Source organism: Ambystoma mexicanum, chromosome 4q (genome assembly GCF_040938575.1).
Source record: "Ambystoma mexicanum isolate Mex_15411 chromosome 4q, UKY_AmexF1_1, whole genome shotgun sequence".
In the NCBI taxonomy this organism is placed as follows: domain Eukaryota; kingdom Metazoa; phylum Chordata; class Amphibia; order Caudata; family Ambystomatidae; genus Ambystoma; species Ambystoma mexicanum.
In genome coordinates this window covers 1067350872-1067364288 of record NC_090928.1, presented here as the reverse complement: position 1 = coordinate 1067364288, position 13417 = coordinate 1067350872, and positions in this window count along the sequence as shown.

Sequence of the window (13417 nt, the reverse complement as noted above, 5' to 3'; positions counted from 1 at the left end):
TGTGTGGGAGTTGGGGGGAGGGGGGTGAGGGTGTGTGTGGGTGTTGGGGGGGAGGGGGGGAGGGTTTGTGTGGGAGCTGGGGGGGGAGGGTGTGTGTGTGGGAGTTGGGGGGGAGGGGGGTGAGGGTGTGTGTGGGAGTTGGGGGAAGGAGGAGAGGGGTGAGCGTGTGTTTGGGAGTTGGGAGGGAGGGGGCGGGGGTGAGGGGGGTGGTTTTGTTGTACACGTTCCTACATAAATGTTGACTACACTGGTTGTTCATTCCCAAAAAACAGAGTGGACATTGCTCATTTTGCTTGTGTCTTTTAATGTCGCACATTGCATGGTGTACATGTATCCCCACACCCAGTGCCCAATGTCCTCTCACCCTCACACCCTCAGCTGACTTGTGAGTCAGAAATATTGTCCAATCAATGATTGCCGCACTGAACGTCCCTCCTGTGCATCGGCACCGTGCTGCTGTCCTGCCATTCCTTCCTCCTCCCCCTCATCATCATCTGGTGGTAGCAGTTCCACGTCAGGGGGCAGTGGCACGTTCCGACGGATGCACATGTTGTGTAGCATTACACATGCCATGGTGATCTTGGACACCTTCTCGTGGCTGTAGATGAGTGCCCCACCAGACCGGCTGAGGCAACGAAATCGTGCCTTCAACAGGCCGAAGGTCTGCTCTATCAACACCCGTGTACGGGTATGGGATCTATTGTAGTCCTCCTCGTGCCTGTTCTGTGGGTTGCGGACCGGGGTCATGAGCCACGGCTTTAGAGGGTAGCCAGCATCACCTGCATGGAAGTGGAAAGGAGGTAATTGTGTGTGCATTCATGGTGGAGAATTGTACTAGTCTTACATGGCCGCAGATGACTACTGGGATGAGTATGCATCCCCCCCCTTTCCCACCCAGGTGGAGTATGCACCCCCCCCCCCTTTCCCACCCAGGTGGATTATGCATCCCCCCCTTTCCCACCCAGGTGGAGTATGCATCCCCCCCTTTTCCCACCCAGGTGGAGTATGCAGGCGACCTACTCACAGCCCCAATGCACTGCCATGGCCCATTCAGGTTACTCACCAAGCAGCCAGGCACGTCATCCGGCATGTCGCTCCATGTAGCGTGGTAGTGTTGAGTTCCGCAGGACCAAGGAGTCATGAGTGGATCCGGGATATCGGGCATTGCAATGTGTGATGGATTTACTGGCATTACACACCATCTGGACGTTGATGGAGTGGTATTGCTTGCGGTTGCGATACGGCACCTCCATGGCATGCGGGACCACTAATTCCACGTGGGTGCAGTCGATGGCACCTATGCAATTTGGCATGTCTGCCAGTGCATGGAAGGCAGCTTTGGTGTCATATATCTCCTGGGGAGTACGGGGTAGGGATATGTATTCCCTTGTGTGGGTGAGGAGGGCATCCAGCACTTGTTTGAGTATCCGTGAAAATATGGGCTGTGAAATGCCATGCATGTGCCCCACTGTATGCTGGTAGCTGCCTGTGGCAAGGAAGTGGAGCACAGACACTACCTTCAGTAGAGGGGGGATGGCAGTGCGGATTTCTATGCGGCTCACTATATCATCATGTATCATGTCCACTATGCTGGTAATGGTGTCCCAGTCAAGCCGGTACAGGGTGTGGATCTGCTCTGGTGTGAGGTTGAAGGGGGTGGCTCTGATGCGGGAGATTGGGGGCTGCCGGCGTGGTAATGGTGGCTGCACCGGTAGGGCATGCTGGGCCTGTCTCACCCTCCTTCTCCTCCTGTGTATCCTCTGTGGTGGGGGTTGTGGTTGTTGTAGTTGCTGTTGTTGTAGTTGCTGCCTTGCAAGCAGGGCCTCCAGCTCCAGGAATGCTGCTACAATTGGTATCATCTTGGTGTGGGAGGGGGTGTGGTGTGTGGGTGTGCTCCTTTTGTGCTGTGCCAGACTCCATTGCCTCCACCTGTGCTGATTGAGTGCACCTGTTCCTCTTGGAAACACTGCTCAGGGTCCTTAACACCTTCTCGGTGATGCCGGTATTTACTCCATGGCGGTAAGGTACTTTGCGGTCTTGTGGAGGCCATTTTTTCCATGTCCGCTTTACTTGGGATCAGCTCCGGTTTATGCCATGCCGCTAATTACGGCATGGCGTGTCGGGCGCGCGCCACTAAACCGCTATTTACGGCATCGTACTTTACGACGCCGTAAATAACGGTCTGGTGGGTCAGAATGGGCCGTAACGGGAAACGATGCCGGTAGTCCTTTACCGGCATCATTTTTCCCTTACCACCCGAATCGGAATGACCCCCTATTTCTTTTGGTGTTATTATCCGCATATGAAATGATTGGGTATGTAAAAACGTGTCCACTTTGTGTTTAATTACATTTTTTATGTAATGTTTTGCTTAAATATAAATGTGTTCATTGGTATTGAATCCCTGAGGAAGTAACAGGGTCGAAACACGTGTTGGCAATTCAGTAAAAAATATATGTATTGAAAACTGATTACTGCTTTTTCATTTGAGTAGTTTTTTGTATTTGAAGGCAAACACTATTGAAAAAACTAAGGGTGTGGCGCAAGTGGTCGTTATTTTGTTATGTGTTTAATTTTGTGACTTTTGGGCTTGTCACTTCTTAGGACCAATGCTAGGAGCATGGATAGCAGATACTGGTTCCCAGGTACGGTCAGCAGGAGAGTACCCCTTCCAGTCGACTAAGTACTGAAGACGACCCCGATGATAGCGAGAGTCGCAAATTCAAATTTCAAGATCCTGTTTGTATCGAGATTTTGAATTTTCTTTAAGTGTGACAGCTGCGGGTTAAACCACAGCTGTCACACTTTCATTTCTGACCCCAAACAAGGATGGAAATGTTTTTATTTTTCTCTGCCATTTCACCCAGACAGTGGGCCTCATTACACGGTAGGCGGTAACCATGGCGCTACTAGCGCCATGGTTGCCGCCGGTATTTTACCGTGTCCGCCTTGGTGGATGGTGGAATTACCGCCCTACTCCAAGATGAGCGGGGGCGGTAATTCCCCATTCACCAAGGCACTTCCCCATTCCCATTTTTGCCCCCATAGGGCATAATGGGAATGGGGAAGGAGCTAACTACGGCACCGCAAATTGCGGTACCGTAATTAGCACCGGGGTCCCGCAAAGGGAACTCGTAGTAAGGCGGTAAGGGTTTACCAGTACCGGTGCCCTTACCGGTACCGGTAAACCCTTACTGCCTACCGTGTAATGAGGCCCAGTCTCTTCAACAGCCTCTGTCAGTGAAAGAAACCACATGGTTTCTGGGAGCCTGTCAAATATTTGTATGTATTTATTTTATTTATTTGCATTTTTAAAGCGCTTACACAGCCCGGGGGCATCGAGGCGCTGTTACAGGAATATGGGCCTCATTACGAGGTGAGAGGTAAGGGATTACTGGCACCGGTAAGGGCACCTGTGCCGGTAATCCCTTACCTCCCTACTACGAGTTCCCTTTGCGGGTCCTTCCTTAATGCCTGGTTTTTGCAGGCGTTAAGGATGGGACCCGCAAAGGGACTCTAGAGATAATAACGGTACCGCAATTTGCGGTACCGTTATTAGCGCCTTCCCCATTCCCAAATGGGAATGGGGAATGGCCCTGGTGAATGGGGAATTACCGGTCCCTCCGACCTCGGAATGGACCGGTAATTGCTCCATTCACCAGGGCGGAGTCGGTAGGGTTTTGGAGGCAGCCATGGAGCTAATGGCTCCATGGCTATCTCCAACCTCGTAATGAGGCCCTATGTCTTAGTTGCCTATTTATAACGCGCTTAATTCTAAGCGCGGATCCGGGGATAGAACCTGTGTCGTTTTGTCGTTTCCAAGGCGAGCACGTTGCTGCTGAGCTATCCTAGTGTTCAGAGTAAGGGGCTGGGCAGCGCATTTTGCACTATTGTCCAGCCACAATGCTCAGGTCACCTTTGTGTGTGAATAATGTGACCTGAGCATTTCGACAATGAGCGCAAATGAAAGGAGAGCATTCTTTGTGCTGCTTTCAGTTGTGCTCATTTGTGAGAATCTGGTTCCTTGCCTTCAGGACTCATCCTACAAACCCCTTTTCAGATGTTTTGGCAGAGTTTAGGCTTTCGGTAGGGATAGGCGATTTGTGTAGGGGATGATGGTGTTTCGCAGAAAATAAGTCATGGAATTACTAGCATGACAAAAACATGAAAGAAAAACACTGCTGAATTGAGACCTCCGGAAAGAGGTATTTTATGAACATAATGCCAGATCATTGGTCAAAACAGAAAAAGACATAACAAAGGAGATGGCGTAATACCACAAATCGCCACAAGAGGGAAACATTATACAACAGGTTGCATTGCACGGCTGGCAAGACAAGCTTAACGAAAAGAAAATAACACGGACACAGGCAAAATAGTGGAGAGCGTGCATGTGGGGTGTATGAATTAAATCAAATATGAGAATTGGTGAATGACTGAGTGAATGAGAGCGAGGGAAGATGTGTGCATGAATGATTATGCGGCTGGGTGAACGAGTGAGGGCCTAGTATTCATTGGAAGGATGCATAAAGATTTTGAAGCTCGATGAATGAATGAACGTTTGATTAAGGGCATATGATAGTGTGAGGATATAAGCATACGTATTCTAAGAATGAATGAATTATTGAATACACACGCAAAGATGTATAATTGAGCGAGGGTCTCGTCTGAGTGTATTTACTACATGCAGGAGGAAGGCAGGAGAGGGTGATGCACGTTGCGTCCACGCTCTTCCTCTGTCTGCTAAAACACACAGCGTGGCGCTTCGTATAAAAGAAAACGGATTCACTGCACACTTACCTGGTATGAATGTGCGCATTCTTTCAGCTATGGGGCTCTGAGTGGCAGGAGGCAACAGAGGTGGTGTAAGGAGTATTCACACAATCAGGGTGTGCCTGATGCTGTCAGGTAAGGGTCAGGCAGAAACCTGATTGGATGAATGCTCTACAGGCAAGACACGGGAAACTAAACTACTGCTGTGTCCTTACACCATTATCCTGAATTGATTTGGATAACGCAATAAGGCAGTATACAAAATAACACAGCTTAAACAAGACACTCACATGAAAGCCAATACACAGAATTGAAGCTGAAGTGTGTTGATTTTGTTTTCTTTAGAAAATTGCTATCACCATCATTGCTATACACATGACAGTGGTCACCATAAAGTTTTCTCCAACTTCAGTTCGGTACAAGCAGAAATACTCACGAGAGCGTTCTTCTAGTCCACATGGAATCTTGTATAGCGCAAAGCTCACTAGAAAGCAATGGAGCGCCCAACAATCGAAGGAGAGGTGCACAGAAGAAGGGAGGGAGGAAGGGAACGGAGTGGCCACTGCTGGTCAGTGAAAAGCTCCCTGAAGAGTACAAAGCACTCATCCAAGAAGCATGACCTTCTGATGTCAAGGTTAGAGCACTATGCAGAGTGCGGTGTGCAGTTCGGTGGTCCACTGGCAGCCCAATGAAAGTTAGGCCTGGAGGGGGTATGCTCTGGGATTTGGGTACCAGCCAGAGGCCAAGAAACACAAAACATATTGACGAAATATAGCCATGCAAAGTAGGCAGCCAAAGAAAACTCACCGAGATGAGATGAGCGTGGAGGTTTCCCCTGCTCTGGATATGTCCGAGGAAATCTGCAGGAGAGCTTCCACCTGGAAGATGCACGCGCCATCTGGGAAGCCATGAGCGGGGACTCATCAGCGCCCCTGTGCAGATTCTACGCCTCCACTGCTGTCTTGGTGTCAGTTGGGGCCTCTGTAATTCTCCCCTGTCAGCGACTTGAATGTAAATGAAAGCCCCTCCCCCCCCCCCCACCCGCCCTTCAGTTCTCGTGTAATGTACTCTACTGGCCTGCAGGGGCGTCTGGAGATTGGCCGGTGGCTCTCTGCACCCTGGGCCTCTTGTGTGTGCACCCTAGTTTTCTGAGCCTCTTGCCTTCTCTTCTATGCACACGACCCCTTTCCTTCCATCTCACCTCATCCACCACAGCCCTTGGAAAAAAGAATTTGTTATAAAACTTACAGTGTGGCGTTCCTCACCCTGAACAAATATATATCAGTTTGTGTGCTGTTTAGCTACTTTTTAATCCGTATAAGTGGGCAAGCGTGCTTTAACATTCGCCATTTGCACACATACGGTCCACAAGGTATTTATTTATTTATTTATTTATTTATTTGTTTATTTAATTAATTGCTCTTGGTTTAAACAAACCTTTGCAATATACACAGCCAATTTACAAGCAATTGGCACATCTATTGAACAGTTCCATCATGATGTATTGTGGGTAAACCTCTCCCCCGCCCCCACCCAAACTTTACTTCAATGGAATGGTTTTGCTTGCACGGTGTAATATGGGAGCACTTCGTAAATTCGTCCCAGTACCACTTCTGGTTCCAAGGCCACCCCTGTGACCCACCCAACGGCGTGCCAGGTGAAGAAGTCGCATGTTGGCATTGTCGGTGCCAAATGCAACTGACAGGCCTAGTAGAATCGGAGCCTAGAACCTGTCCTCAAGAATGGCCTGGAATCATTTCCACATGAAAGTCAAGAGGACTAACTTTGTTCCCAATCCAGCATTGAGGTTCTCCTGCATGGGGCACAACATGGAAGCAGACTGTAGAAGGATATTTGATTTACATGTCAATGTATTGCTGACTCCAGTTATCTACGGGGATATTGGGTGAGTATGACAAGGGAGACATAAACCCTAAGCCTACTGCCTATTTACATTTTAATGCATGCCACGAACCATCCGACTCACTATCGCGATAGCTGAGACTTCCACGAGTACGCTTCTGATGTAGGATTTTGGTAGTTAAATTGACTACATATATAGGGCTGGCTGGAATCTGAAACCCAGGCAACAGTCAGCTACGTTAATCCAGTGGCAACTGACCAGGCTGACTATAGAAAATGAAAATCTACCGCTGATACTTAAGGGAATAACTGTCACCCAAAGTAAACCACTGATGGAAGAGGATGAGACACCAAGGACCACAGACCCTAGAGTGGAGGAAAGAGCTCACACTGCTGGTTGCTCCTGGAAATGACTGCATACTGAAATAAGGATGGAAAAGCGTTTTCATCTCCCTCTGGTGATCCAGGGTAGTGTAAATATTAGCAGTGACATACATAGACCACGTGCAAAAGTGGACGTCAATTGCAAGTTTACTAATAAGGGGCTCAAAGGCAATCTTTCAAAATCAATGAAAACCACAAAAGCCCAAAAATCCAGAATAAAACAGCTGAAAACCCAGTACCCAAAGTCTCAAAAGCTTTTCAGAAAACTTATAAAATTCAAATTACGTATCTACTTATTCCAAGCATAGGCGCTTGTAATGTAAACATCAGTGTGTGGTCTCGGCAGCTCAAATCGACCTTTGCCTCCCAGATGACCACCGCACATACAGTCTATGAATTCCCTCACTACTCTGCCCTTGGGCTCACTAGCTGACCTTCACCTTCTGAGAAGGGACATGCCTTCACGCTTCTGCAACTCAGAAAGCAAGCAGCTCCCTGCCGACTGGAATGGCTCTTTGTAGAGCCTCCACGTAATTTGTTGGCGGGGACCTGTATGCATGCACCTTGGCCTGCATGGGTCCCGGCCCCCGAATTTTCATCATTTGCATGGCGCATTGTAGGGCACACGCAGTGTACAAGTATATTTTCTGCCTTTTCCCCAGCAAATTTGCATTTCGCCGTGCAAATGAGTAAACGCTGCCTACTATGATCGCATGGTAGGTAGTGTTTACAAGTACAATTCATTGATGCCTGCCATGTGAGCATGATAGGTAGCGTTTAAGTATAATTGTAACAGCTGCCTACCCTGCATGCAAGGTAGTCAGTGTTTAATTGTAAACGCTGCACATGGCAGGCAGCGTTTAGAATAGATCCTTGTGGAGTCTGCTTTCTTTATGCTGGCACGTAAAGCTGGCGGGTTCCATAAGGATCCCCAGCATTTGCGCCGCCATTAAAACGTATGCCGGCACAAATTCTGGGGCATTTGTACGGCGGAATGGAATGGAGGCTGCAGAAATGCAAGTTGTGTTCCGCCCCTACATTAGACCATATAAATGCAGGAAAATGTGGTGTAGCATAAGCGTAATGCGTAAAAGCCTTCACGAAAGGCTTTCCCACAGCACTTATGGCTGCTGACCTGGTTTGTTGCTGACCACATGCATGTCAAGGACTGTGATTTTAAAAGAGGGCTTTCAGGCACCTGTTAGGTAGGGGGGTGAGATTTGGTCGGAGATCCATGCACATTGTATGGAGATCATCACTGCCACTAACACGTGTGTGTTCATGACCGACTCCATGCAAATTTAGTCATTTTATGAGCTGGGTTTAAAAGAGGCACATGATTTTGGGGCTTCGGGGTTCCTATACCTATTTCACCCGAGACACAGAACAGTTGTTAATGCTTGCCTGCCATATATACAGCCGGAGATCATGCTTTGTTTCTACAGGTGTAAACACGGTGGCATTCATAGCGTTCCAAGCCTCTCTGCCCACAAGAAAATTCGATGCGGCTGAGATGCTGTCGTATTTCTTGCATAGACGGAGCTGAATGTATGCTCCGTCTGCATAGTCTGTGCAGAGTGCATGATGAAGATAGAAGGTTCTGTTAACGTTGGGCTGACCTACCAGGGCTGCACTGCCCCACCGGGACATCCCCCAGTAGGCCTCTCGCCGCAGGATCTCTTTGGCGCAGAAGGATACAAAGCATTCCATGCATGATTCCGCCTGGGAAATTGCTTTGAATTGGCTGCCTATCGGCTGCCACCACCGACCGAGGCAGGCGCTAACACATTTCTTTTTGCTTCCCAGCAGGGCTCCGCATGGGCAGCTGCGCTGACGGCTCGCGCCTCCTCATGAGGGCCTGGGCAAAGGGTACGTGCACATGCCCTGCACACACATTGCGCAGGTCAGGTGCAGGGCAGACTGCAGCAGCCGGGCCTGGGCAGCTAGGTGCGGGCAAAGTGTTTGGTGTACGGTGCCACTGCCAAGGAAGCGGTGGTGAGGCCTTTGGCTAGCATGTGATGTTAAAGGTAAGCAGACGCTTAGTATTCTACTGTGTCATTACTGCGGTGATTGAACAATGAGAAACACCCACCTCTTGTGGTGGAGCGTATGGGCTGGCTCGTGGCTGCTCATCCCTTTCTTTGCCTCTCATAGTGAGGGAGGTGTGATGGCAGGCTGTGTACCCCACCCCTGGGTATCCCTGCCAGTGTGTCCTGTAGGAAGTCTTTATCAGGCTCCTCTTCAATCCTCACACCGCACGGCGCGTGCGTGGAACGCAGGATTTGTTCACCCATAGATCTAAGGAAATGGTGCTGCCGTTCCTGGCATTTACTTAAGAGCCTTTTCTTGAGCCTGGCAGGAACATTAAAAAGATGCCAACATGTCTAATATCGGCTGTTTTTACAACCACCAGGTTGTGGGTTTGGTGGCACTAACATCACCCTATGAGGTAAGTACTCCCTAATTAAAAAGTTGAACACCTCCAAAGAAATCTTCCAAGTTTTAACTCCAACCAACAAGTAGACTTGAATAAAAGCTGTGTTCTGAAGATTTATGGCTTTTGTGCTGTAGTGAAGGTCAGCACAAATGCATCCTTTCACTGCAGAAAACATATTCCTCCATGGAAACACCGGGGGAGGGGAAGTTAAAAAGATGTCATCTATAATGCCCACGTTCTACCCTCCTTTCCGATGTAATCCAGGATTAAACATTGTACAGTAGCGGTGTGACCACGACTAAGCTTGTGGCGGCACTGATATGTACTGCAGGCAGGATGTTCACATCAGTCAGGAACATTACCTTAAAACTGGCAGATTTCAAGAATGACCGCAAGAGTTAATGGTAATTGCTGCACTCAGGAATGTGCTGAAAAAGTCAGCTGATGAGGGTTTTAGAGTATGGATGCCATCACCCAATAAGCGAACAGTGGCTCTACAACAAGGCGAGGCAGCCGGGTTGGTTCCGAGCGCTGCCATTTTCCAAATTGCACCTTCTGCTTGTGTGCTTGCATTGGCGCTCACATCTGTCAACTAGAAACTAGAGCCTTTCACACATAAGTAAAGATGAATTTTGTTTTCTCAAATTGTACCACACCTCTTACGTAAAGAGTTTGAAAATTAACAGTGCTGGCAGACAAACATGCCTATCTGTAATCCCAAATACTTAAAATGTAAATGTAAGCTGTTCTACACTACCAGAGGTACACGGCTATATGCATGCTTGCTTTTAGGTCTGAAAGAGTCGTTTTTCACTTTAGGACAACGATTCCATTCTTGACCTATGGTGTGAAGAACAGTTTACATTTTGGAGAAACAAAAAGTGGGTCACTGGCATAGTGGTTCAATCCCGACGTGTATGGCTGCAGTACTGCTACCTTGTCAAAGTCGACTATATGAAAATCCTGCCTGGTACTTTCTTGGATATGGAATTCACTTCCTATACTGAAGAACAGAAGAAAATACAACTTGTTGGGGGTGGCTAAACGTTTGCACACGTCCTCTCCATGCTCCTGGTCTGACTTTGTGGCTGAGCTGTGGTGGGGCAGCCTCTGCCAGCTGCTGGTCTTGGCCCAGTCTCTGTCCCAGTGTTGAACGTGATGCAGGGGCCAATCTCTGCTGATTCCATGGCCTCTCTCTCCCACCTTTTTGTTGGCCAGTTCCTGGAGCCGTTCCTTTGCTTTTGTTCACCTGGGTGTGACAAGAGCTCTGCACTCTGGCCACTGGCATTCCTCATCGCTAGGTAGTGTGTGCTGGCGAGGGAAGCTAGACTACACACACAAACGCACATTAAATTGTAGTGGCCTAGTGCTCTTTCGTACAATTCCAACACAGACTGCATGCAGGCCAGCAGCCTGGTTGTTCCCACACAAACATTGGGGTTCCTGCAATTGGCCGCCCGTCAGCAATCTGTCAAGAGAGCCTTTCTAGGATCTCTTTATTTCATGAAGAGAAGTAGCGTCAAAGGGTTTGTAAGCGCGTGGCACTGCATGGATTTGCATGTAAATGCATTGTGTGTCTGGTGGTCACTTATGCAGTACTGACTTGAGAGTTGAGGCCCTCTTCAGCAAGGAGGCAATGAAAGAAAGATACAAATCACTGAAAAATTAAAGGATTTGTCAAAGTAGGAATTGAAGAAAAGAGGAAGAGGGCTATATGATTTAAGGAGGTTTGGGAGGGAGGTCAGGAAACAAGGAGGTAAAAAAAAGAAGGAAGACATTTGTTACAATCAGTGCTTTATTTGATATGTTTCTTAAGTTTATTGAGACTGATATTGCACTCATGGTTTGTCACTCTGTCATTGAAGATCTACTTTGTGAGGTCATGAACTTATTTAAAACATGAATTTTCTAAATCCATATATGATTAAAATATGGTATAAATGCACTAATCTGGACTAATTTTATTCAACATCTTCTTGGGGGATACTCGCAATCCCCTCATAGAAGGGTCAGGCTCATGCGAAATATGGGGCCACTTTGCAACAAATGTCCAGGGCCATTTTTGGTTCCCAGTCCAGCCCTGCGACCTACACTTTCGCCGGTTCTTCTTTTACAGATTTTTCCAATGTCTTTGCTGCAAAAATGCGGGGAGAGTTGCCCCCAACCCCTTCTTACTACCCCACCCCCATATGTACTTTACCCCCACTTAGCATGTGCATTTTTGTTGCAAAACAGTAGAAAAATATCAGTAACAATGTATTCACCGAAAGTGTAGGTCGGCAAAATTAGGCTAGACGAGATAGCATGGAGCATCATTTACTGGTGGAGTGCTTGTCTCAACCAATAATATATCTTCTGTGCGAAACTCGGTCCGAATCAAAATAAGCATCTTGTGGATCCAGGGAATCTGTCTCTAATGCTGGTCTCTCGATTTGACAAAGTTGTGTAATCAAGAGAAACCCAGCCCCCCACCCCCACCCCCCCTCGCCCAACCTCCTCCTGCCCAGTAAATGTTCCTGTTTGTGCAAGAACTAACTCGAGTATCTTAGGTATTTGCTTATTCATATATGTATTTCTGTGCCGCTGCAACAGGTCATCAGTTGGTGGAGTGATAGTTTGGGGCTGATAGTTCACAGCCTTACAGGGTAATTCATGGAAATTCGCACAAAAGTGTCGGACGCGGCTGGCGCACAGCGTGCCCGTGCGAATGTCTGCGCCAGCCGCGTGCGATAAAATCAATTTCCGCGCACAGCGTATTCATGGATTCTCGCCTCCAAAAGCAGATGTGGCGCAGAGTGGCGCAGCAACCCTGCAGCAGCGCCAGTTACGCCCCCAAGAACGCCCTCGCACAAGGAAAAGCCATCAAGATCGCAAAACCATCGCAAAGGGCTGCGCCAACCCTGTACCAGTTTACCGGACTGGCAAACATCAAACGCAAAGCGGGGGAATGTGTATTATGGGTTTCGGGAACACGCGTGCATGAGAAGTTTCACACGCGATCTGGCCTGGGGGAGCGTGTGCGTGTATTACAGAGGTGCGCGAGAAGTTTCACACGCGAACGGGCTGGGTGCATGTATTTCAGGGGTGCGCGAGAAGTACCACACGCGATCGGGCCTGGGGGAGCGTGTGCGTGTATTTCAGAGGTGCGCGAGAAGTTCCACACGCGATTGGCCTGGGCGCGTGTATTTCAGAGGTGCGCGAGAAGTTTCAAACGCGATCGGGCCTGGGGGGGTGTGTGCGTGTATTTCAGGGGTGCGCGAGAAGTTCCACATGCGATTGGCCTGGGCGCGTGTATTTCAGGGGTGCGCGAGAAGTTCCACACGCGATCGGGCATGGCGGAGTGTGTGCGTGTATTTCAGAGGTGCGCGAGAAGTTCCACACGCGATTGGCCTGTGCGCGTGTATGCCAGAGGTGCGCGAGAAGTTTCACACGCGATTGGCCTGTGCGCGTGTATTTCAGGGGTGCGCGAAAAGTTCCACACGCGATCGGGCCTGGGGGAGCGTGTGCGTGTATTTCAGAGGTGCGCGAGAAGTTCCACACGCGATCGGGCCTGGGGGAGAGTGTGCGTGTATTTCAGAGGTGCACGAGAAGTTCCACACGCGATTGGCCTGGGCGCGTGTATTCCAGAGGTGCGCGAGAAGTTTCACACGCGATCGGGCCTGGGGGAGCGTGTGCGTGTATTTCAGAGGTGCGCGAGAAGTTCCACACTCAATTTCAGCAGGGTACGTGTATTTCAGGGGTGCGCGAGAAGTTTCACACGCAATTTCAGCAGGGTACGTGTATTTCAGGGGTGCCGGGGAGTCCTACATGTGATTTGGCAGTGTGGGTCCTCCCAGGTGTTCCCTGTACACCCTCCACGGCCCCTGCAGGCAGCCCACACCCCAGGAGACTACCCTGCATCCCTGGTCATGTCCCGCAGGCAGCCCACCCAACATGGGCATGCCCCCCAGCAAAGGCACA